General features: G+C 39.9%; 1 protein-coding gene across 2 annotated transcripts in view; it reads right to left on the reverse strand.

Annotated features, from left to right (window-relative positions):
- PRRG1 (proline rich and Gla domain 1) overlaps positions 1 to 22,709 on the reverse strand; it is a 198,547-nt gene that overhangs the window by 162,434 nt on the left and 13,404 nt on the right. Inside the window, exon 1 of one of the 2 annotated variants that reach the window (XM_057538910.1) lies at positions 3,621 to 3,732. The exons of the other annotated variant lie outside the window; for it this stretch is intronic. The gene's annotated coding sequence lies outside the window, so the exon portion shown is untranslated. Of the gene's footprint in view, positions 1 to 3,620; positions 3,733 to 22,709 lie in introns of those variants that run through there. 2 annotated transcript variants of the gene reach the window in all.

Genomic DNA, 22,709 nt, shown 5'->3' on the forward strand with positions numbered 1-22,709 from the left:
TCGATAACTTTCTGGTCTTTTTTTTTTTTTTTGGTCTCCTTTCCTCCCTGCCAATTTGTCTTAATCCATCTAGATCAGTGCCTCTCAATGTGATCCAAGGGTCAGCAGCATCACTATCATTTGGAAACTTGTAAGGAATGAAAACTCCTCAGGCCCCATCCCAGACATCAGAAACTCTAGGGATGGGGCCCAGAAATCTATGTATTCTTGTGATTATTATGCATGCTGATGTTTGGGAACCACTGTGCTAAGCCACCTGTTTTGGAAATATGGGAGGAATCTACAATCACAGGACTGAAGCTCGAACAGAGTAGATGTCAATATATCCATATTTTGAAGTTAACTGCTAGTGAAATTATAGTACTTGTCATAAGAAATGGCAATTAGAAATAACGATAGCTACCATTATTAGGGCAATTAGTATGTGCTAGATATTATGATAAGCTGTTAATACACTTGATCTCACTTATCATCAGGTGTTATAATTATCATTTTTACAGATGAGGAAACTGACACTTAGAGAAAGATTTTTAACATCTTGCCTCCAAATTTCACGCCCTTGACCACCATATTATTGTCTCCTGCAAAGAGTGGGAAAGGAGTCTGGGACAGAATCCTAAGAAGAAGACTCAGTGGAAGTGACTGAGGTTGACTGGTCAAAGAATGAGAGGAAAAACCAGAAATAAGGGAGGAAGTCTAGGTGAGGAAAGTTTTAAGTAGGAAGCCTTAATCACAGTAGTTGGGAATTTTTTTTTTTCAGTGAATCTACAGACCACAGAGGATGCAGAACTTTTTTAGAAAATGTTTTATGGCGGCTACTCATTCTCTCTGATTCCCAAGTTTTACTGACAAAAACCAGACACTAACTTGGAGTGTTTTGGGGGGAACAGTGGTTAATATTACATATATTTTTAAAAAGTGACATGAAGAAAAAGAGCTTTTACATATAGGTGGAGAGGGGATAAATTAAGTGAGGGGAGAAACCTTACAAGTTTACTAAGAGCCAGAATAGGTTTTCTGCTTTGCAGGCACAGAAGCCTGGAGTAACCAAGTAGTCAATCCTGACTCATTTTTAAAACTAAAGTATCAATTTTCTTCACTTATAAATTGAGTAAACATTTGCTCAGGGTATTCTCTCCAATGGGTAAATCCATCTAGCAGACGAAAGCTAGGTGTAGGGGTGATGAGCTTGAGTGGTAAGGAGCAAGAGAAAGATAATCCCTGTTATGAGCCAGAGGTGACTAGAAGGCCAGTGATGCTGGTGGAGTTAAGAGAACTGGCCGGCAGAAATAGGACAAGCCTACTGAGGGCACTCTAAAGTGAAGAGACTCATTAGCCAAATACTCAAATCACCTTACAGTTTAGGAGGAGTATAATGCAATTGACTAGTCTCTCTAATTGGTCTAATAGGTTACAGCTTCTTTAGTTACATTAGCTTTCGTAAGATACCATCTGGCCAGCTTAATCCACTTACAAATTTCCTAAATTCCAGCAGCACCCTATTTGTGTCTTTCTACAAATGATTAATCTTCGTTTCATGTTGACTTTTCACTTGTTTCAGTGTCAGAAGTTGACCTTTTAAAAGACTTGACGTTTTTCTGATGTCTATTTTGTCTATATCCGCAAAGCTTTTGCACCTTTTTTAGAAGGATAATCCACAGACTAATACATGGGAACATATTTCCATACTTGTTTCTTATCCATATTCCAAATAATGTTGTTCAAATACTAAATATAATTTCAGCATTCTGAATTTCTTCCATTACCCCATGAACTTTATGTGATACGAATTACTATCTTTCCAACAGCACTTATTAACATCTAACTGTATTCATTAGGCACTTAGTACCTACCCAGCAGCCCTAGGTACTGGGATAACACAGAAGACTGAAGTTCCAGTAGCAAGAGAGAAATAAGGCCAGCAGTATCAGTTTAGCAGAAAAGGGGGGTGACTAATTCATTCTGATGGATCTGGCAATTTTTCCAAGTGGTGAATTGGGCTGAGTCTGAAGGGATGAATAGGAGTTCATTAGCCACTGGAAAAGGGAAGTATCCCTAACACCTCCCTCCCCAAATCTGGTACTGTTAGTGGCATTTAACTTAAAATAACAGTAAAAGAAAGAATAAAATGACAATAACACAAGAAGAAATCATGCTCACTTCATGATTTGGGGGTTGGAGGGGGGACTGAGCCTTTAAACACACTTCAGATCTGAAAGTAAATGTTTATAAAACAGGATTCACAATCGAGGGAAAGGGGTGGAGGAGGAAGAAGTTCAGTTTGTTTTATTGTATTAAGTTAAACAAATGAGTAAAAATATCAACATCTATGCTTGGGAACACATACTACTTTCCATAAAGATCCTAAGCTTGAAAATGAAAGCCTCAGAACCTTATCTAAAATTACAATATTTGCCCTGGTGTTTTATATCCCCAATATCATTTTTAAGGGTTCTAAAGTGAATCTGCTGAAGAACTTAGCAGCATCTACACTCACTCACACACACACACACACACACACACACACACAATAATCCACTCTTGATTGAAACAATCAACCACACCCTAACCAACTTCCACTTACTCTGACTTTCACACCTCCACATCCTTCAAAGTTTGGCTTAATTTATACTATGACTATCTCAAAGCATTAATTTAGCTCTAAGTTTTGACACTCCACCTCTTCATCCTTCCGTTCAATTATTTCCTCTTAAATTCCATTAGTTTCGCCTTTCTCCTTAAGGGACACTTAGAAAATACATCAACAGCACAATTACAAAACCAATGGCTGCAGCCAGTCTGAACACACACACTAATTTCCACTCATATCCCTCTCGAGGCTGTTTCTACCACTGATCAAAATCAGCGGACCAGGAAGGAGGAAAAAGCTGAGCCAGGAGGGTTGTTCCCTTCCTTCCACTCCCCCCAAGCCTGCCCCCCCCGCTCCCCCTTCCCCCAGGGCCGCATCGCGACCTCGTGCGCCCCCCCTCCACCGACCCGCCCCCGCTGTTACCAGCCACTGCCTAGAAAACAGTCATAGCCTTTGTTAAAACGTCCATGAGCACAATGTACCAGAAGACGGACACATTCCCGGGGGCGGGGTGAAGAAAGTCACACGAATGCCACGCCCTCCTTGGCACAAGCTTGGGGCGACAGCCCACCGCCTCCAAATCCTCTCCCCCCGCGATGCGGAATGTTCCTGGCAACTCTGCACTCCGAGACGGCAGCGCGGGGGAAGGGACAGGCCCGGGACGCCCGCCGCTCAGGGGCACCAAGCGGGGGTACTGAACTTGAAGCTGGGACACCCTCCAGCGCCCTTGGCGAGGCTCCCGGTTCTGCCAAACCTGAGTCCGGACTTCCAGCCTCTGGAGCCCTTTCCTTCAATTTCTCCTCACACATACCCTCTCCCGCTCCCGCCACCACGCACTCAGCTCCCCACGCGGCCGGGGCCGGACACTGTCCGGCAGCGCGGCCAGCCCCGCTGCCGCACGTCTGGTAGGTTTCTCCTTATGGGGCCGACGTCTCCCCGGGCCGCCACCCGCACACGCTCCGAACCCTCCCCGGACGCCCGCCCAAACCACGTTCCCCGGCTGCGAGCCCCGCGCCGCCACCGCACTCACCACGCGCCCCGCGCCACTACTCTGCGCTCTGCCGGCCGCCAACCGCGCCTGCGCCTTCCCACCGCCGCCGAGCCCAGGAGGAGCCAGGAGCCAGGAGCCGACGGGAAGGGCGGTGGGAAGCGGCGGGGGCGGGGCCCGGGCGGAGTTAGGAAGGAGAGGGGAGGGGCCAGGCAGGGTGGGAAACAGAGGGGCGGGGCATCCGCCGCCTAGGTTCGGAAGACTTAGCGCTCAGGGCACCGAGTTAGAGCTTTCCACTCTTGAGATCTGTTATAAATAACACTGGCAAGAGAAGTCGTCGAGGCCCCTGGGTGCACCCCACGCACATTCACACTCCAGAAACCCCAGCTTGGCGCGGGGCCAAACTAGCCAGCCCCCTGCGTCAGCACGCCTCTCCCTGGACCCACCCTAGATCCTCGCGAGCCTTTCACCCTCTTACATGCCTACCTCCCCACACACTATTCCGCCCACTGGCCTCTCTCCTCATCGCGCGCTGTCCTCAGCCCATGGTAAGCGGCATGGAAATTTCTCATCCACAAACCGCCTGTGCAGGGCACCCTAGTTAACATGTCTCTGCTGTGTGAGCCCAGAACGTGGTTGGTGACTTTCCAACCGTTGCCCACTGTTACAGTTCAGCCCTTTCCCTGAGAACAAACTCTTCTGCTGTTCTGGCCTTTTGCTGACAACATCTGCTTTTTCTTAAAAAAAAAAAAAAAAAAAAAAAGTCTTGAACAAACCTACCCGAATATCTTGGGGAGAAGAACACATGTTGTCAAATAAGACCCATTATTGACCCTGCTTTTTAGAGAGCTACCTCAGAATTTGAGCCTTCTTAAAAGCCCCTCTGAGAAACAGAATATTCAGCCTGTGTTGTCCTGTGAATTTTGCTCTATTGGTTTCAGGTTTTCTGGCAGTTAGCATTTTAAGAAGCCTAACTTGATTATTATTCCATGCTGCATGCGTGCTTAGTTTTAAGTTCTGTACTTTTCTGTTTAAAATCTGGTAAGCTGTGGTATCTCACATGCCTTCAGATCAGCTATTAAAATAAACACACCTGAGTGAATCCAAAGTGAATTGGCCTGTGGGCCTGAAGTGATTTATTCCAAATTACTTTTCCTTTCTTCTTTTTACTTTAGTTATGATGGAACTAAGAAACATTTGGCTTATTAAGAATAATAGAATTGCCACAGGGCCACACCAATAGTCCTTCCCAGCAAGTATTTTGACCGAAAAGGGAAAGGAACATTTTTGGGGAGAGACTGGTCATTGCCCTTAGAGATCTGAATATCCTGAAATTCTTCCCATTAACCTTTGTGATTCTTCCGTTTCTGTATTTTACAAATCAGACTTTCTGAACTCATTTCTGTTTTGCTTTTGTCAAATAAGCATAGGGGGACTGCAGTAAGAACAGACTGCAAGAGGGTATGTATACTGGTAAATGTAGACACAGACTCTGTAGGCTGAATAAATCTGTAAGTGCCTGAAGTAGGACCTTGTCCTAGTTACTTCACTGGTAAAATGTTTTACATACAGAAGGTGCTAAGAGAAAAAAACAACAATAACACTGTGTTAATAAAGATAATTTTTGCATCTTTAATAGATGCAGATATATGTTTGTTCACTTTCATTTGATTACGGATTTATTTTCTTGTTTTATGTCTGAATTTGTCTGAATATTTTGATTGAAGTGACGAAAACTAAAATGAAGTAGCTTAGGCAAAAAGAGAAAGTTATTGTGTAACCCAAGTTGCGAAAGGGTAAGTCTATGATTGGCCTTAAGAATAAATGGAACCAGTAACTGAATGCTTCAAATTCCAGATTAGGCTCTCAACCCTGCCTCTCTTGGAAGGGGTCACTCTTCAGAACCTCCAAGTCATGTTCTGTACACTTGGAACCATGGCTTCGGACAAATTGTGGGCTCACATCTACCAAGCTGTCAGCAGACAGAAAGTACCTCTCTTCCCGAAGTTTCAATTTTTAGAACACCAGATAAAGAGCATGATTGGGTGAGGCTGAGTCATATAACCATTCTTGGAGAGAAAGCGCAGGTGGGACATAAGAATGGTACCCCCCAGTAGAACCTCAGAGTTGGAGGAAAAAAATGAAGAGAAAATTTCTAAATGAAAACAAAAGGTAGAAGGAGATGCTGTCTTCAGAAGAGAAGTGCTAGAGAGACCAAAAAAAAAAAAGTTCAATATTCACCATGGAACAACTGTATTTAAGGAATACAGCCTTGGAATTATCTTTGATCTCTCTCTCTTTTATTCAAGTAGTAACCAGTCTTCTCAATAATGTCTCTGTATTGGTTTTCTATGGCTGCTGTTAAAAAAATCACCACAAACTTCATGGCTTAAAACAACACAAATGTATTACAGCTCTAGAGGTCAGAAGTCTGAAAAGCGTCACACTGGGCTAAAATCAAGGTGCCAGATGGGTTGAGTTCCTTTATGGAGGTTCTAAGGGAGAATGATTTTTCTTGACTTTTCCACTTTCCAGACGCCACCCACATGCCCTGGATCATGGCCCTTTCCTTTCCATTGCTGTAAAGCCAGCAATGACATTACTCTCTCACACTGACAATTCTGCTTACCTCTTCCACATTTAAGGACCCTTGTGATTGTATCAGTCCCACCCAGATAATCCAAAACAATCTCCTGATTTTAAGGTCAGTTTTTTAGCAACCTCAATTCCATCTGAAACTTTAATTCCCCTTTGCCATTTAACATAATATTTCCACAGGTTCTGGCTACTAGCACATGGACATGGTGGGGGCATTATTAACCCTACGATAGTCTTTATTTTCATAAAAATAACAGAGCCTAAGGCATTGGTTCCCAAACTGGGACACTTCTCTAACAGATACTGATGTCTGGATACCACCCCCAGATCTTGTGATTAACTGGCCTGGAGTCCATTGGCCCTTAAAAACACACACACACACACACACACACACACACACACACACACACACACACACACACACACACACACACACACACACACACACACACACAAAATTAGATCAGGATGGACCCTCTCACCCATGCTGGCCCACTCAGAGAACTTGCCTGGGGATTTAGAATGGGGAGGGGAAATTAGTAACACTGGGTGTCTGGAGCTATAGTATCAATTTAGGACCTATGGCATCCGGAGAAAGATAAAAAACAAGTCAAGAAAGGGAAGAGACACAAAGAGAAAGGAGGTAAACAGAGTGGAGCCAAGCCTGGATTCTCAGTCTGCCTCCTGGTTACGTGGCATTCTTACCCTTGGCTGCTATGAGGCACCCCTGCATTCTCATAAGAAAATCTTATTTTGCTGAAGCTAGCTCAAACTGGTTTCTCTTGCATAAACCCCCAAATGTTCTCATTAATACATGATGTGAGCTTAATTTCCCCCAATTGCTTATTTATGAGATACCTCTTGTTTAAGAAATGAAGCAAATTTCAGAACCAAACTGTCAGAGTTGGTATTCCAGAGCTGTCTACTTCACTAGTACCCCACCTCCTGGTTACCCTCCTTCCTCTTAATAGTTACTCAAAGGCCCAGAAGGGGACTCACAAGTTATCTCAGCCTTTTTCTCATTCAGTAGTCCAGTCTCCACAAGACACACCAGGTGGATGTAGTTCTAGTTCTCTGCTTGACTGCTGGCAAGTAAATATTAATGACTTGTAAATCAAATCTCTGGCCTCCCCTTCTCCTAATCTTCAGTTCTATAGTTAAAACTGACTAATGGATCTTTTCTCCTCAATTGATAAGAAATGAAACTCAGTTTTTCTTCCAAATTCTGCTTTTGTTCTGCAATTTCTTTCCTTGTTAATGAAACCCCTACGCACCCCATCATGCATTAGAAATGGGAAAGTCACCCATGACCCCTTCTTTTCCAGCCTCAGTTGTCTACTCATTCTACCTCCTGCATGTCTCACATATTAATGCCTCTTTCCTGCATCACTTCAGGTTAATCATCAATCGCCTGACCTAAGATGCTCTCCCAACTCGTTTCCCTGTCTTTAGTTTCTCCCAAATCCAATCCACCCTGCTCAATTCTGCCAGATATGTTAATAAACACAAACATGATCAAGCCATTGTACTTCTTAAAAGCATTTTGACTCCCAGGCACTTTAACAAAAAATACAAACTCCTTAAGCACAATCAAATTTTCTAATTACTGGCACTAGTGCTCCTTTGCAAACTCATTCCCTCTACCCTCTACCTAAGCTGCTCTCTGTATTTGTCTTATACTTTCAAGCCGCTAGGACTTCTCTATTCTCTCTGTATGGCAGACACATTCTTAAAGACCCAGCTCCAAAGACACCCACAGTGTAAGGTCTTCCTGGTGCCACTCCATGCAAAGTAAATTAGTTATTGCTACTCCCCTTGCTCTCCTAGTACCTGCATCCCCCTCTTCTTTATGCCTGAATCTTTCTCTTCACCCAGACCTCTGAGGCAGGGGAACAATGTAGCTCTGGCATTAATTACAAAGCCTGACACATACAAGGTTAGAAAAAATTCTTGTGGGAAAAAAAGAAGGAACACAAGGAAATAAGATTCCATGCTGTCTTCTGCTCATGACTTGCCAGATCCTTTTTTCATCCCTTAATCATGTCACTCATTAGTTCTCCAACTTCCAATCTAATAGTTTGCACCCAGCACTTGTTTCAAGAATTGGCTTAAACACTCATGTCCAGAAAGAGTGGAGGGGTGCAAACCCTGTTGTGCCCCTACTCTGATAAATCCTTTCCTTTAGGACTTTTCAGCACTTATGTGGTTAATCCCTACTGGTGATATAATTTAGTGTTTCCTGACTTTGTCGTATTGTTCCATGTATTTACATTTCTAACTCCCATGTGGTTGGGAAACTGCAAGAAAGCAGAGTTTAATTTTTGTATTTCTTTTGTATCATCTCAAACAATCTTGGTAAACATACAGGTAGCATGGAATCAAACAGAGTATGCACTCTGACTACAATGACATTAAATTAGAAATAAGTACAATAGGGACCTCCCTGGTGGTCCAGTGACTAAGACTGGCACTCCCAATGCAGGGGGCCCGGGTTCAATCCCTGGTCAGGGAACTAGATCCCACATGCTGCAACTAAGAGTTCGCATGCCGCAACTGAAAGATCCCGCATGCCACAACGAAGATCCCGCACAGGGCAACTAACCGCAACTAAGACCTGGCACAGCCAAATAAATAAATTAATTAATTAAAAATAATTAAAAATAAAATTATCAAAACATTAAAAAAAGAAATAAGTACAAGAGATATTTAGACAAAATCTATATATTTGGAAATAAAATAATATAAAAGTCAATCATGTTTTATATGCTAGCACACAATTAGAAAATAAAATTGGAAACAGTTTAATTTATGATAACATCAGAAACTATAAGGTGGTTAGGAATAAATTTCACAAAGGATATGCAAGGCCTCTTTATTATTAATTATAAAAAACTGCTGATAGAAATTCAGAAAGACCTAACTAAATGGAAAGATACACCATGCTAATGTATTGGAAAACTCAATGTTAAGATATATTTCTCCCAGTTTTGATTTTAGACTCATCACATTCCCAATCATAATCCCAGCAGACCTAAAAAATAATCACACTGATTATAAAAGGCATATAGGAAAATAAAGCCATATAGGAATGTAAAGGAAGAATCCAAATTTTCCAAAGCAATTTTGAAAAAGAAAAACAAACTCAGAGGACTTACAATAACTGACTTTTAAGACCTACTATAACGTCACAGACAGCCTGGCATACAGACCAATAGAAATATTAATAGATTAAATAGACAGCCCAGAAGTGTCCCACTTATATGGTCATTTGATTTCTGACAAAGTAGCCAAGGCAATCTGTTAGGGACAGGAGAGCCTTTTCCATGAATAATGCTGGAATAACGGGTACCCATATGCAAAAAAATTGAAACTTGATTCCTACCTCGCACAATAAAAACTTAATTTGAGATAGAACATAGACCTACATGTACAAAGTAAAACTATAAATCTTTTATGTGGGGGACTTCCCTGGTGGCACAGTGGTTAAGAATCCACCTGCCAATGCAGGGGACACGGGTTTGAGCCCTGGTCCAGGAAGATCCCACATGCCGTGGAGCAACTAAGCCCGTGCACCATAACTACTGAGCCTTCGCTCTAGAGCCCGCAAGCCACTACTACTGAAGCCCACGCACCTAGAGCCTGTGCTCCACAACAAGAGAAGCCACTGCAATAAGAAGCCCGCGCACCACAACGAAGAGTAGCCCCTGCTCGCCGCAACTAGAGAAAGCCTGTGCGCAGCAACGAAGACCCAATGCAGCCAAAAATTAATTAATTAATTAATTTTAAAAAATAAAGTAAAATAAAATAAAATAAATCATTTATGTGGAAACAGAATATTTTTGTGACTTGGAGGTAGGCAAAGATTTCTAAGACAGAAGAAAGAAAGCAATAACCATAAACGAAAATAATGATGAATTAGACTTCATGAAAATTTAAAACTTTTGTTCATCAAATGATATCATTTAGAAAATTAATGAAAAACCTTCAGACTGGGAGAAAACTCTGCATAACATATATCTCACAAAATACTGGCATCAATATACAAACAGAATTTCTGAAACTCAATAATAAAAAGAAAAAAGCAATTTAAAAATGAACAAAAAAGTTGAGTAGAAGTCTCACAAAGGAAGAGATACGAATGATCAATGAGCACATGACAATGTGCCCAACATCATCAGTCATCAGGGAAATGCAAAATAAAACCACAATTAGCTCACAAAACATACCCACCAGTTTGGCTAAAATTGAAAAGATCAACACCACCAAATGTTAGTGAAGATATGGAGCCATCAGAACATTCATACATTGTTGCTGGGAGTGAAACACCATACAACTACTTTGGAGAAAGATCTGGCAGTTTCTTCTAAAATTAGACATATGCCTACTCTATAACCAAACAATTCCCCTCATCAATATTTACTCAAGAGAAATGATAACAAATGTGTACAAAAAAGACTAGTATGAAAAGGTTCTTAACAGCTTTATTTACAGTAGTCTGAAATTGGAAACACAGTTGCCCATCAGTAAGACAATGGATAAACAAACTGAGATTTTCACACAATGAGGTATAACTCAGCAAAATAAAAATAAAAAGAAATGAACTACTGAAACAAGTAACAATGTGGATGAATCTAAAAAAAAGTGCTGAGTGAAGAAACCCTTACATGAAAGAGTATGCAGGAACAAAATGAAAACACAACCCACAGAATGGGAGAAAATATTTGCAAACGATGTGACCAACAAGGGATTAATCTCCAAAATATATAAACAGCTCATGCAGCTGATTATCAAAAAAACAAACAACCCAATCCAAAAATGGGCAGAAGACCTAAATAGACATTTCTCCAAGGAAGACATACAGATGGCCAACAAACACATGAAAAGATGCTCAACATCATTAATCATTAGAGAAATGCAAATCAAAACTACAATGAGGTATCACCTCACACCGGTCAGAATGGCCATCATCAAAAAATCTGCAAACAATAAATGCTGGAGAGGGTGTGGAGAAAAGGGAACCCTCTTGCACTGTTGGTGGGAATGTAAATTGATACAGCCACTATGGAGAACAGTATGGAGGTTCCTTAAAAAACTAAAAATAGAACTACCATATGACCCAGCAATCCCACTACTGGGCATATACCCTGAGAAAACCATAATTCAAAAAGAGTCATGTACCACAATGTTCATTGCAGCACTATTTACAATAGCCAGGACATGGAAGCAACCTAAGTGTCCATCAACAGATGAATGGATAAAGAAGATGTGGCACATATATATAATGGAATATTACTCAGCCATAAAAAGAAACGAAATTGAGTTATTTGTAGTGAGGTGGATGGACCTAGAATCTGTCATACAGAGTGAAGTAAATCAGAAAGAGAAAAATACTGTATGCTAACATATATATATGGAATCTAACAAAAAAAAAGGTCATGAAGAACCTAGGGGCAAGACTGGAATAAAGATGCAGACTTACTAGAGAATGGACTTGAGGACATGGGGAGGGGGAAGGCTAAGCTGGGACAAAGTGAGAGAGTGGCATGGACATATATACACTAGCAAATGTAAATCCGATAGCTAGTGGGAAGCAGCCCCATAGCACAGGGAGATCAGCTCGGTGCTTTGTGACCACCTAGAGGGGTGGGATAGTGAGGGTGGGAGGGAGGGAGACAGAAGACGGAAGAGATATGGGGATATATGTATATGTATAGCTGATTCACTTTGTTATAAAGCAGAAACTAACACACCATTGTAAAGCAATTATACTCCAATAAAGGTGTTAAAACAAAACTAAAAATAGAGCTACCATATGATCCAGTAATCCCACTCCTGGGCATATATCCAGAGAAAAACATGGTTTGAAAGGATACATGCACACCAATTTTCATTGCAGCACTGTTTACAATAGCCAAGACATGGAAGCAACCTAAATGTCCATCGACAGATGAATGGATAAAGAAGATGTGGTACATATATACAATGGAATATTACTCAGCCATTAAAAAGAATGAAATAATGCCATTTGCAGCAACATGGATGGACCTGGAGATTATCATACTGAGTGAAGTAAGTCAGACAGAGAAAGACAAATATCATATGATATTGCTTACATGTGGAATCTAAAAACAGGTACAAACGTACCTATTTACAAAACAGAAATAGTCACAGATGTAGAAAACAAACTTATGGTTACCAAGGGGGAAGGGGGGGTGGATCAGTTGGGAGACTGGGATTGACATATATACACTACTATATATAAAATAGAAAACTAATAAGAATCTATTGTATAGCACAGGGAACTCTACTCAATACTCTGCAATGACCTATAGGGGAATAAAATCTAAAAAAAGAGTGAATACATGTATATGTATAACTGATTCACTTTGCTGTACAGCAGAAACCAACACAACATTGTAAATCAACTATACTCCAATAAAAATTAATTTAAAAAATACAAAACCAAACCAAAAAAAAAGAAAAGAAAAGAAAAGAAAAGAAAAGAAAAGAAAGAATGTGTATGATACCATTGACATGAATTTCTAGAGCAGGCAAAACTCATCTATGGTGGAAAAAAAAAGACAGTGGTATTTCCCTGTGGGGTGCTGGGAGATTGACTGGGAAGTGGTACGCGGGCATGAGAAAACTTTATGGGATGATACTAACGTTCTGTATCCTGGGTGCACAGATCTGTGCACCTGTGGAACCTCACTGAATGGCACACTCAAGACATTTGCATTACATTGTATCGACATTTTACCTCAAAAGAAAAAAATACAACCAAATATTAAACTCTAATGAATTCTAATGTATTTTAGGGGGAATATACTGACGTGTACCATCTACTTTCAAATGTGTTGAAAATCATTTGGACTGACGCAAGGACGAAGTACTGGATAGATGGACAGATAAACGCAAGTAAAGTTAAATGTTATTTGTAGAATCTATTTGGTGAGTGTTCACTGTACAATCCTTCCCACTTTTCTGTATCATTGAAAATTTTTATAGTAAAATATTGGAAAAATACTCAGCAAAATGTGATATAATTAGGAGATGTTAAATAAATAAACATTTTTTTCTATCCATATTTACTGAGTCTCATCAGAATACAGGAATTTCTTTTGGCTGCAGAATACAAAAGTTAGTTACATAATAATTATGACTGCCATATATGTTCAGGTTAACTTATTTAAATCTTTAGATAATCCAGGGAGCCAATATTCACATTTTTTAAAAGGTCTTAAAGTACATTGGAAATTCCAACGTATATCTACAGAATTCAATCTGTCTGTCCATACATGTCTGTAAAAATATATATGAAAGAATATCCTCTGGTTTACTGTCATGATGGAGAGAGTACGGCTTTTCATTTCTAATGTCCATGGCTCATTTTGTTTACAACTTTCATTATATCACAGAGTAATCCAAAAGCATAGTCTATCATCCTCCTGAATTCAGTAAAAGGTAAGGTTACGTAAAAAACATATTTCATCCTCAATGAATGTTTTATATATCTCACTAATGTTAAAGGTCTATTTTAAATAATCCTTCATCACATTCAAGAAGTGAGGTGATTCTCTGTTCATTATAATTGAGCTACAGAACCTCCTGGAAAATACTTGGCAATATGGATACAATGCCTATCCTCCAAGAACCTGAAGACTAAAAGAGAATGCTGTTTTTGCATCTAACATGTGCTTGCAATATCAAAAATATGACTTCAAAAGTATAAATTTTAATTCAACACAAAATATAAATGGAATTTTAGGGTTAGCTACCTCAGCATTTTAAATGCCAACTTTATCGGTATACTTGGGAACACAGGAATGAATATGCACTTAGTTGCCTCTAAAAATAAAATAAATCAATTTTTAAATATATATTTTAAAGTCCTTTACTATAATTTGTAATTTGCTATTTCAATTTAACTACTCAAGAATTTGGTAAAACTCTTTCAAGAAAAAATATAAAGATTTAAGTTACAAAACATGAAATGATGTAAGGTATAAAAATAGGGAAAATTTGTATTCTAATAAAATATATTGAGGGTGTGTATATTGTGGGAACTCTCTTTGGCAGCCATTCAGGTATGCCTCTCAGATCTTCCTTCAAGAAAGAAAACTGTTGCTCAGCTACAAACAGTTGGCTTGGCGGGCAGCCTCCAGCTGTATCACCTTCAGGATGCGCCTCAACTTTGGAGGTGGGGGCAGAGGCTACGCATGCTTGATGGGCAATCCCCACCATGTGAATGAGCAGGGTGGGTCACTGGTACCTGGCCCTTCCTGCCCAACGTGGGGCTCCCCTCAGGAGCAATCTTCGTTCTGGAGCTCCCTCTTGGGTTGGCTGAAACCTGATCACATCTGCATTTTGGTCTGAAGCTCCTCGCTTTCCTTTCAGAAGTGTCAAATCAGCATCTCAGGATCAAGGTCTTCTCTGCCCAAGCCTTCCCCCGCCATTTGCCTTTCAGAGATGTTACTTCTCCATCCTTCCCCCAAACCTCTTTTAATCCTGATTGTCTCAGAGTTGACTTCCTGGAGGTCCCAAACAGGCGCTCTCTAAGCCCTAAGTGCATTAAATTTGGATCATCTTTTTGGTGGCTAAACAGTTCTCAATTGTTGGAAAAGGATACTATTAATATGGCATTGTCAATACTGGAATAAGAGCTAAAATAATTACTATAAATATAAATTGTACTTCTGCATACTCTTTTATTCCCCAGGCTAATTGTCTAGTTTCTGGTTAAACAGAATGAGTACTGCACAGAAGGCGTTCACAGACCCTGGATCTTCATGCAAAACAGCAAGATCTGTTATGAGAGATTTGACTAGGGTGTGGTCACCCAGGACTATGCCTTAGGGTACCAGCATTTCTTTAGAGGCTGAAAGATTGTAAATAATTAAAAAAAAAAAAAAAAGCTCCCTTTCAATGAGCTAACGCCCCCGATTCTGACACTCATTCCTTCCCGCCAGTCTCTCTAACCACCTCCCAGACAAGTGAATAAGTAAATCCCAGCTAATATTTGTTGAGCACTTTTATGCTGGCCACAGTGCTATGCTCTTTACATATGTTTATTCCATGTAATCATCACTTCTACCTGCTACAGTGTAGTTCTATTATTATCCCTGTTTTGCAAATAGCCCATCCAAGGCTAGGGAAGGTTAAGCCCTGTGCCCAAGGTCATGGCTGCTAAGGGTCAAGGACTAGACTAGAATCCAATAAGTGTCTGATCGTAATTCACTCAGCTCTGAGAGGTTAAGTGTCTTCACCTAAATACAGAATGGAGTTGGGACTAGAATTCAGGTCTTCTGAAACCTCATTTTGTGCTCTTGCCTCTAAATCATGAGTATCCCTTTTAAGGCGAAAAGTTACGATTCTTAATCTAAGACGTTTGATTGAATTCGGAAACCCTATAGTCAAACATATATCCAGCTTTCAGACAGAAAAATCCAGTGATTCTGTATTTGCTCTCTGTTTGGTCTGAGTGTTTGTTGGCCATGTTGTCTTCAGCTCTAATACGTCTTTTGATTCATCACAATCTGAGTTGATTTTCTTAAATCTATTATCACCGGGAGAAGAGGGGCCGAGTCTCTTTTTACCTTTGGGAAGAAGCCCAACAGAGCCCTACCTTAATAAATATTACTGAATGATATTTGCTTCCTTCTTATTTGTCTTCCCTTTGGATCAATAGCTGTAGACTTTGGGGTATCTTTTCCCAATCTGACCCCCAAAATCGGGAACATTTTTCCCCCAAATAATTACAAATTTTCCATATAAGACATTTGAGAAAAGCCCAATTGCTAATTACTAAAACATTGAGATGATTCTATCAGAAGCAACCTGGGATTCCGTTGCCCTCTTCACTTGAGCCCTTTATAGTCTAACCAGAAGTAGTTATTACTATGATCCTGAATGAGAAAAAGGAAATTCTGTTTATTTTGTCGGGCGGTAGTGATTAATTTCCCTCATTTCTCGTGGGTAGACCCCTCTGGGTGACCTAGGGCAAAACAACAGGCTAGGTCTCAGGATGGTTCTGACACCATTTACTTCAATATGATTTTTGTTAAGGTAAGGTAACAAGAGAGATGCAACATTGAAATGTTCGAAAGCAAGGTGCAACGGGAATCCTGCACCAGCTACAGAAGACAACCTCAGCTTGAAAAGACCTTGGCCCTTGTTTTATAAGATGAATGTTGCATAGGGACAGAAGGGTGGAGCCGGACGGGTACAGGATGTCACGGGCCACAGGCACACGGCTTTACTGTTTTAAACTCTGAATCTTTAAAAAACTATGGAAGGAAGGGTCGAGTGAAGTGATACTTACCTGTCATGGGAGCTTTGTATTTTCATAGGATTTGGGTCTTATTTTTGTGTTTTCAAGCTAATCATTTGCAGACAAATAAACCAACTTGTAGGAGAATTCCCTCATCAAAAGCAATTAGGATTGGAATTGGTTTGGTAATTGGCAAAGCTGGCTAAAGTGGAGAACTGAAAACTTCATTTTAACATACAGCTATATGTACATTTATTTATCAGTCTTTTGACTTAAAGCCCAGGGGTCTTCTTTGAGTATGGCTCCATCAATCGACGGTCCCCGTAGTCATTCTTGAATAGACCATATACATAGTAGCAGTAACAGTATTAATAACAACATTTGAGCACTTACAACGTGTCATGTACTTTTTAGTCCTCCCAGTATCTTTCTGAGGTAGCAATTATTATCATCCTCATCTTACATTTGAGGTTAAGAAACTTGCCTAAGATTACGCAGTCAGTAAATGGTAGAGATGAGATTAAAACACATGTTGTCTGTCTTCCAAGTTTACACTCTTAACCAGCACAACATCGTCTCTAATTTCCACTTCTGGGTGTCCTTAGAGAAGAGCTTTTAAGAAACTAAAGGCATTTGTGAAGCAGTCTAAGTACAGAATCCTAGACTTTTATGATTTTTATCCAAAACTTTTAAGTTGTCTCCCCCATGCATATTTTAACAGCAATTTTATGAGCTCTTCATCTGCATTAAATCTTTCCAAAGTACTTTCGTGAAAACAACAATTGGAATTTCACGAATTCCAATTTATATTTCATCCGTTTTATGAAATGTTTAGTCAAATTCTGGAATTTAAATTGTACATACAGAATTACAATATTTGGGATCAAGTTACGGATGTGTACTTGAAATAAATAGGTTTGGGAACAAACCCAACGAAGAGCAGACCACTTAACTGGTGGGATAGAAGTAGGCATGAGTATTATTGCCCAAGAGTATTCATTGTGCTGTGGACATGGGTTAGTATGTTTTACAGTTAAAATGGTCATCAATTCATCCACAACTCCTTCGGGAGGAGGTCAGTGAAGAGAGTTTCTGCCATATTTAAATCTCATCTGTGCTTCACTACAGTCACAAGCAGTATAGTAATTGCTTCTCGGCTGTCTGGCTGAGATGAAGTGTAGTAAAAGTGGTACAGTGATTATGCACATCACCTTCACATGATTCCAGAGGAATGTGTTGTATTTTCCATTTTTATTAAAAGTCTAACATGTCAGATACTTGATTCCATACATATGTGTGTGTGTGTGTGTGTGTGTGTGTGTATATATATATATATGAATAGCCTTTTATATATGGATATATATCAATAGCTTTTTAATATGTAAGTTTATATATGTATATATGAATATGAACATATATATGCATGTATACACGCACACACACATATATATACATTATACAGAGCCTTGGTTTTTTTTGTTTTGTTTTTTACTTTCAGATCCATTCAAACCAGCTTGCTATAGTAGTTTCCTATTGTTGCTGTAACAAAGTACCACAATTTACTGACTGAAAACAACATATACTTATTTTCTTATAGTTCTGGAGATCAGAAATGTCTAAAATCTGCAAAAGTCTAAAATCAAGGTGTTGGCAAGGGTGTGTTCTTTCTGGAGACTTCAGGGGAGAATTTGTCTCCTTGCCTTCTCCAATCTTCAGAAGTCTCCTGTATCACTTGGCTAGTGGTCCCTTTCATCCCCTTCCTCACATCACTCCAACCTTTTGCTTCCATTGTTGCATTCCCTCTTCTGTTGCCACACCTCCCGCCGCCTCTCCCCCGTAAGAACCCTTGCGATCACATTTAAGGCCCCACTTAAATAACGCAGGCTCATGTCCCCTCCTCAAGGTCCTGAAAGTAATCACATCTGCGAAGACCCTTTCACTATGTTAGGTCATATGTTCACGGGTTCCAGGGATCGCGATGTGAATATCTTTGGGGTTCTTTATTCAGTCTACGACACGTGGCTTAATTACACACTAAAGAACTAATTTCCAAAAGTAAACTGAAAAACTAATCAGGTCAATGTTCTCAACAGGGATGCCTAGAACGCCTAAACTGTGAAGAATTAAACAGCTAATTTAACTTTTAAAAGCAATTTAAGAATTTTGGTAACGGAGAGTCTCAGATTGAACTCGAGAACTTGTAGCGTATGTGGCTCATTTCTTTTAAAAAACAAAATCTATTTAAAACTTAAGAAAAAAATCCTTCCTCTCTTCTGCCTTCCCTCTTTCCCTCCTTGCTCTTATCTTCTTCTCACTCTTCTCCCCTTCCTTTTCTCAGTTACACGCCTCTGTAACTTATTTCATGAGTCTATACTGTAAGTTGTTGAGCTTTTATAGTCATTTCTTGTTCAGTTTTGAACTCAATAAGAAATAAAGCCCCAGCTTGATTTTCTCTGTTATCAGTCCTAAATGGAAGGGCAGTACTTACTTGAAAAAAGATGCTAGACTTACATATAAAATATATAAGCAAAATAAATATAAACAGAATAATTTATTTTTCTTGCATCCAGTGAGGAAGTTGCCAGATTGCTCTTTCCCAACGTGGGCCATACATTAGATTAATTAGTTTGACCTCATCCTGTTTATTTCTGGAGCATTTTGGCTACTCTGAAGTCCCACAGGGCTTTTAGGGCTAATGTTATCAGTCTTTGGGGTGACATTAGTTTTTCTACACTGGGGGCTTATGAGCTGTCTCTAGCTTTTTTTTCTATCAGGGAACTAGCATTTGGGATTTTCCTTGATCTAAGAGATTTTTGCTTATGGCTTATCACTTGCTTTCTTTCCCTTAAAAATATTAACACTATACCTTTTTAACACTTTTACTCTATAGGGGAACAAAATTCCCCACACCAAAATGTGTCTCTTTGACATGCGGATTATTTCAAGCTGAAAACCATCAAGGCCCAAAAGACTCAGGAAGAATCTTTGACCTTCCACCTCACTGCCTAGAAGAATTTAGACAGAAGTCCTGTTCCCAGAATAGAGCTATCACTAGAGATATCTAAAGAACACAGGCTAGATGTAGTGGGGAAACTCAGCAGGGCCTAGAGATCAGGGTCCACTCTGTTTCTGCATCATCTCTGCAAGGCCCAGCAAACGTTTGTTTAGCAAACATTTGCTTTTCCATCCCTGTGTGAATTGCCTTCCTCCCCGTTGAAGTTCCAAACCACTGCCCCCAACATCCTCTTTTGTCTTTAGCTGAAGATGGTAGTTAAGGTGAGGGCTTCAGACATGTCGGCAAGTTACTCAATTTTCCTGGGTCTCTCCCATGTCTACATGTTACTCAATTTTTGTTTGACTTTCTGCTGCTAATCTGTCTCATGTCAGATTAATTCTTAGACCAGCCAGAAGAACTCAGAAGGGTAGAGGAAAAATTTTTCCTCTCTGACGCCTCTTCATTCATTTAGTTGCTTCATGCTCTTCTAATATCACTGTCTCAAATCTTCCATTCTCTCCATGTCTACAGACTGCCTCCTCAGCTAACCAGCTGTTCATGATTTTGTAACGGGTTTGCCCTCTATCTCCTTACAAATATCATCAAGTTTTCAGTGCATGCATTTTCTAAATTGTAAACAGTGACTGAATGATGGGGCTGAGCAGCGTTTTTCTTTTTGATCTTTTGGGGCATTTTCCGTATACTTTATGTTGTATAAATTCTAGAAAATATGATACATAATATACTAATATACAATAATATATTAATGTATTATAATTCTAGAAATATATTATTATAATATATATTATAAATTCCAGAAAATATTATGTACGGTATTAAAATAATAAAATAATTTCTTCATGAAATGATTGTGACAGAGATATTGGCTCTGTCAGAAAATAGTTTTTGATCATTTCTGCACAAAAATCCTGTATCGTATACAGAAATTGCCATCTATTCCTATATCTTTTGGCTCCTCGCTCCACTTCTCTCCCTCTCTGTATATAGGTATGAAAGGAGCTAAAAAAAACTGTGTCAAACATTTACTCAGTAAAACTGAGGAAAGAGGTTAAAGTTCGTTACAATAATACAAAGAACCCCACCAGAGAAACTATGAAAGATCAGCTAAGATATAGTCTAAGTTAAAAAAAAAAAAAATTAAAACCCAACTGTAACAATAAAACAAACCATGCACAGTAAGTCCCAAATCTGGCATAGGGAATACTTTTGAAGGGACAATCAGTAATCAATGGAGAACTTTTCAAGCTTTGGGATTCCTGAATGGATTACATGTAGGCCACTCCCACATGTCAGGGCAGAGAGCCCCAGGAGAGAAAGGTCAAAGCCCAGCCCACCGGCCTCCCTGGGGTTGAAGGACAATCAGCATGAGGGTAGCCCCAGCGGCACCAACCCTCAGTGGCAAGCTCTCAGTGCTCCTACCCTCCATATAGGCTGTAGACTACCTTCTCGTATATAAAAGCTACATATCCTATATCTCTTATCGTACAAGAACTACAGACTCCGTATTGCCCTTATAATATAGAGCAGGTTGCTAAAACTACTGAGAAGAGGGAGCAGAAAGAACATCTTCTAAAACACCGCCCCCGCACGCAAATACCAGTCTGTCTATAACTAAAGATATCACTCTTTACTGTAAGTGGGCCCCTTTGCTCCTTTTGGATCAACTGCATAAATACTTTTCTGAGGTCATCTTGATCCCGTCAGTACTCTTGTAATATGCAAGAAGTAGCAACTTTCTTGCCCATTAAGAAGAGAAATGTGGACTAAAAACCATGTCTCTTTTTTCCCTCTTGTAGCCTCGATTAAAAAAAGGAGAGCGTCGCACATACAGTGCCATGTGTTCACCGTACCATTTCCTCTTCTTGCACACACAGAAAGACAACATTCCCAACCTCCCTTGCGGATGGATGGGGAGCATTTCACTGAGTTCTTGCCAATGGAATGGAGACAAAAATGGCATGCCATTTCCAAGTCCGGCTATAAAAAGCCTGTGTGCAAGCGACTCTCTGGCTCTTTCTCTCCCTACAGCAGAGGTCATGCAAGCCACGTGTTTACATGGCAACATCACAAGATGGTGGGAACCCGGCTCCCTGAGTCACTAAATGGACGAGAGCCCCTGCCAACCCACATCAGACTTTGAGGGAGAAAACCTATACTGTAGTCCAATGTCTTTATCTATAACGACTTGGAATCAAGGTCAGAGCCTTTGTGTTTACTTCTCACCTTATGTCTTCTGTAATGCCGCTTATTCTTCCTTCAAATATCCTTAATTTATAATATGAATTTCCAAGTAATTATTGTTCTATTTACTTCTTAGTTTTATTTTACTTTCTTTTGAAAATTCTCTTTTTAAAATATTTAAATAGCTTATAGAAAAGTTATATTTGGTAGGCCCACTTTTAAAAGCTAGGCCGACTATTTTTATTATAATATCCCACTAGCAAAAACACCATAGAAACTTTTACAGCCACAAAGTTCATTTTATAGTTGTCATATTTGAAATCACATAGAGCTATCAGTTTTGCTATTAGTACAGCTGAGTAGCTCTACGAGATCCAACCCTGCCACAGGAAACAATTTAAGATGCTGGAAAAAAAATACCAAAAATAATATAAAACAAACAGTGACTGGGAGGCATAGGAGAATATACAAAAACAGTAGATCTTGGAGGGAATTCGAAACTCGGAAGAAGGAACAGAGCACAGTACCAGTTTTCCATCCATTAGACTGAGGAAAAAACAAAGATATCTCTACCTGGAGTGGCTAAAACTCAGAAAATCTGCAGAATTTCTGGCCTGAAGAAATAGAGGATAGAATCCAGGGCAACCACAGCCACTGGAAAGCAAGGGAGTGACAATGTAAAGGAGAAAAAGAAACGAAATTGAGTTATTTGTAGTGAGGTGGATGGACCTAGAGACTATCATACAGAGTGAAGTAAGTCAGAAAGAGAAAAACAAATACCGTATGCTAACACATATATATGGAATCTAAAAAAAAAAAAAAGAAAAAAAGAAAATGGTCAGAAGAACATAGGGGCAAGATGGGAATAAAGATGCAGACCTAGTAGAGAATGGACTTGAGGATACGGGGAGGGGGAAGGGTAAACAGGCACAAAGTGAGAGAGTGGCATGGACATATACACACTACCAAACGTAAAATAGGTAGCTAGTGGGAAGCAGCCACATAGCACAGGGAGATCAGCTCGGTGCTTTGTGACCACTTAGAGGGGTGGGATAGGGAGGGTGGG

The sequence above is a fragment of the Balaenoptera acutorostrata genome, chromosome X (genome assembly GCF_949987535.1).
Source record: "Balaenoptera acutorostrata chromosome X, mBalAcu1.1, whole genome shotgun sequence".
Taxonomy (NCBI): Eukaryota; Metazoa; Chordata; class Mammalia; order Artiodactyla; family Balaenopteridae; genus Balaenoptera; species Balaenoptera acutorostrata.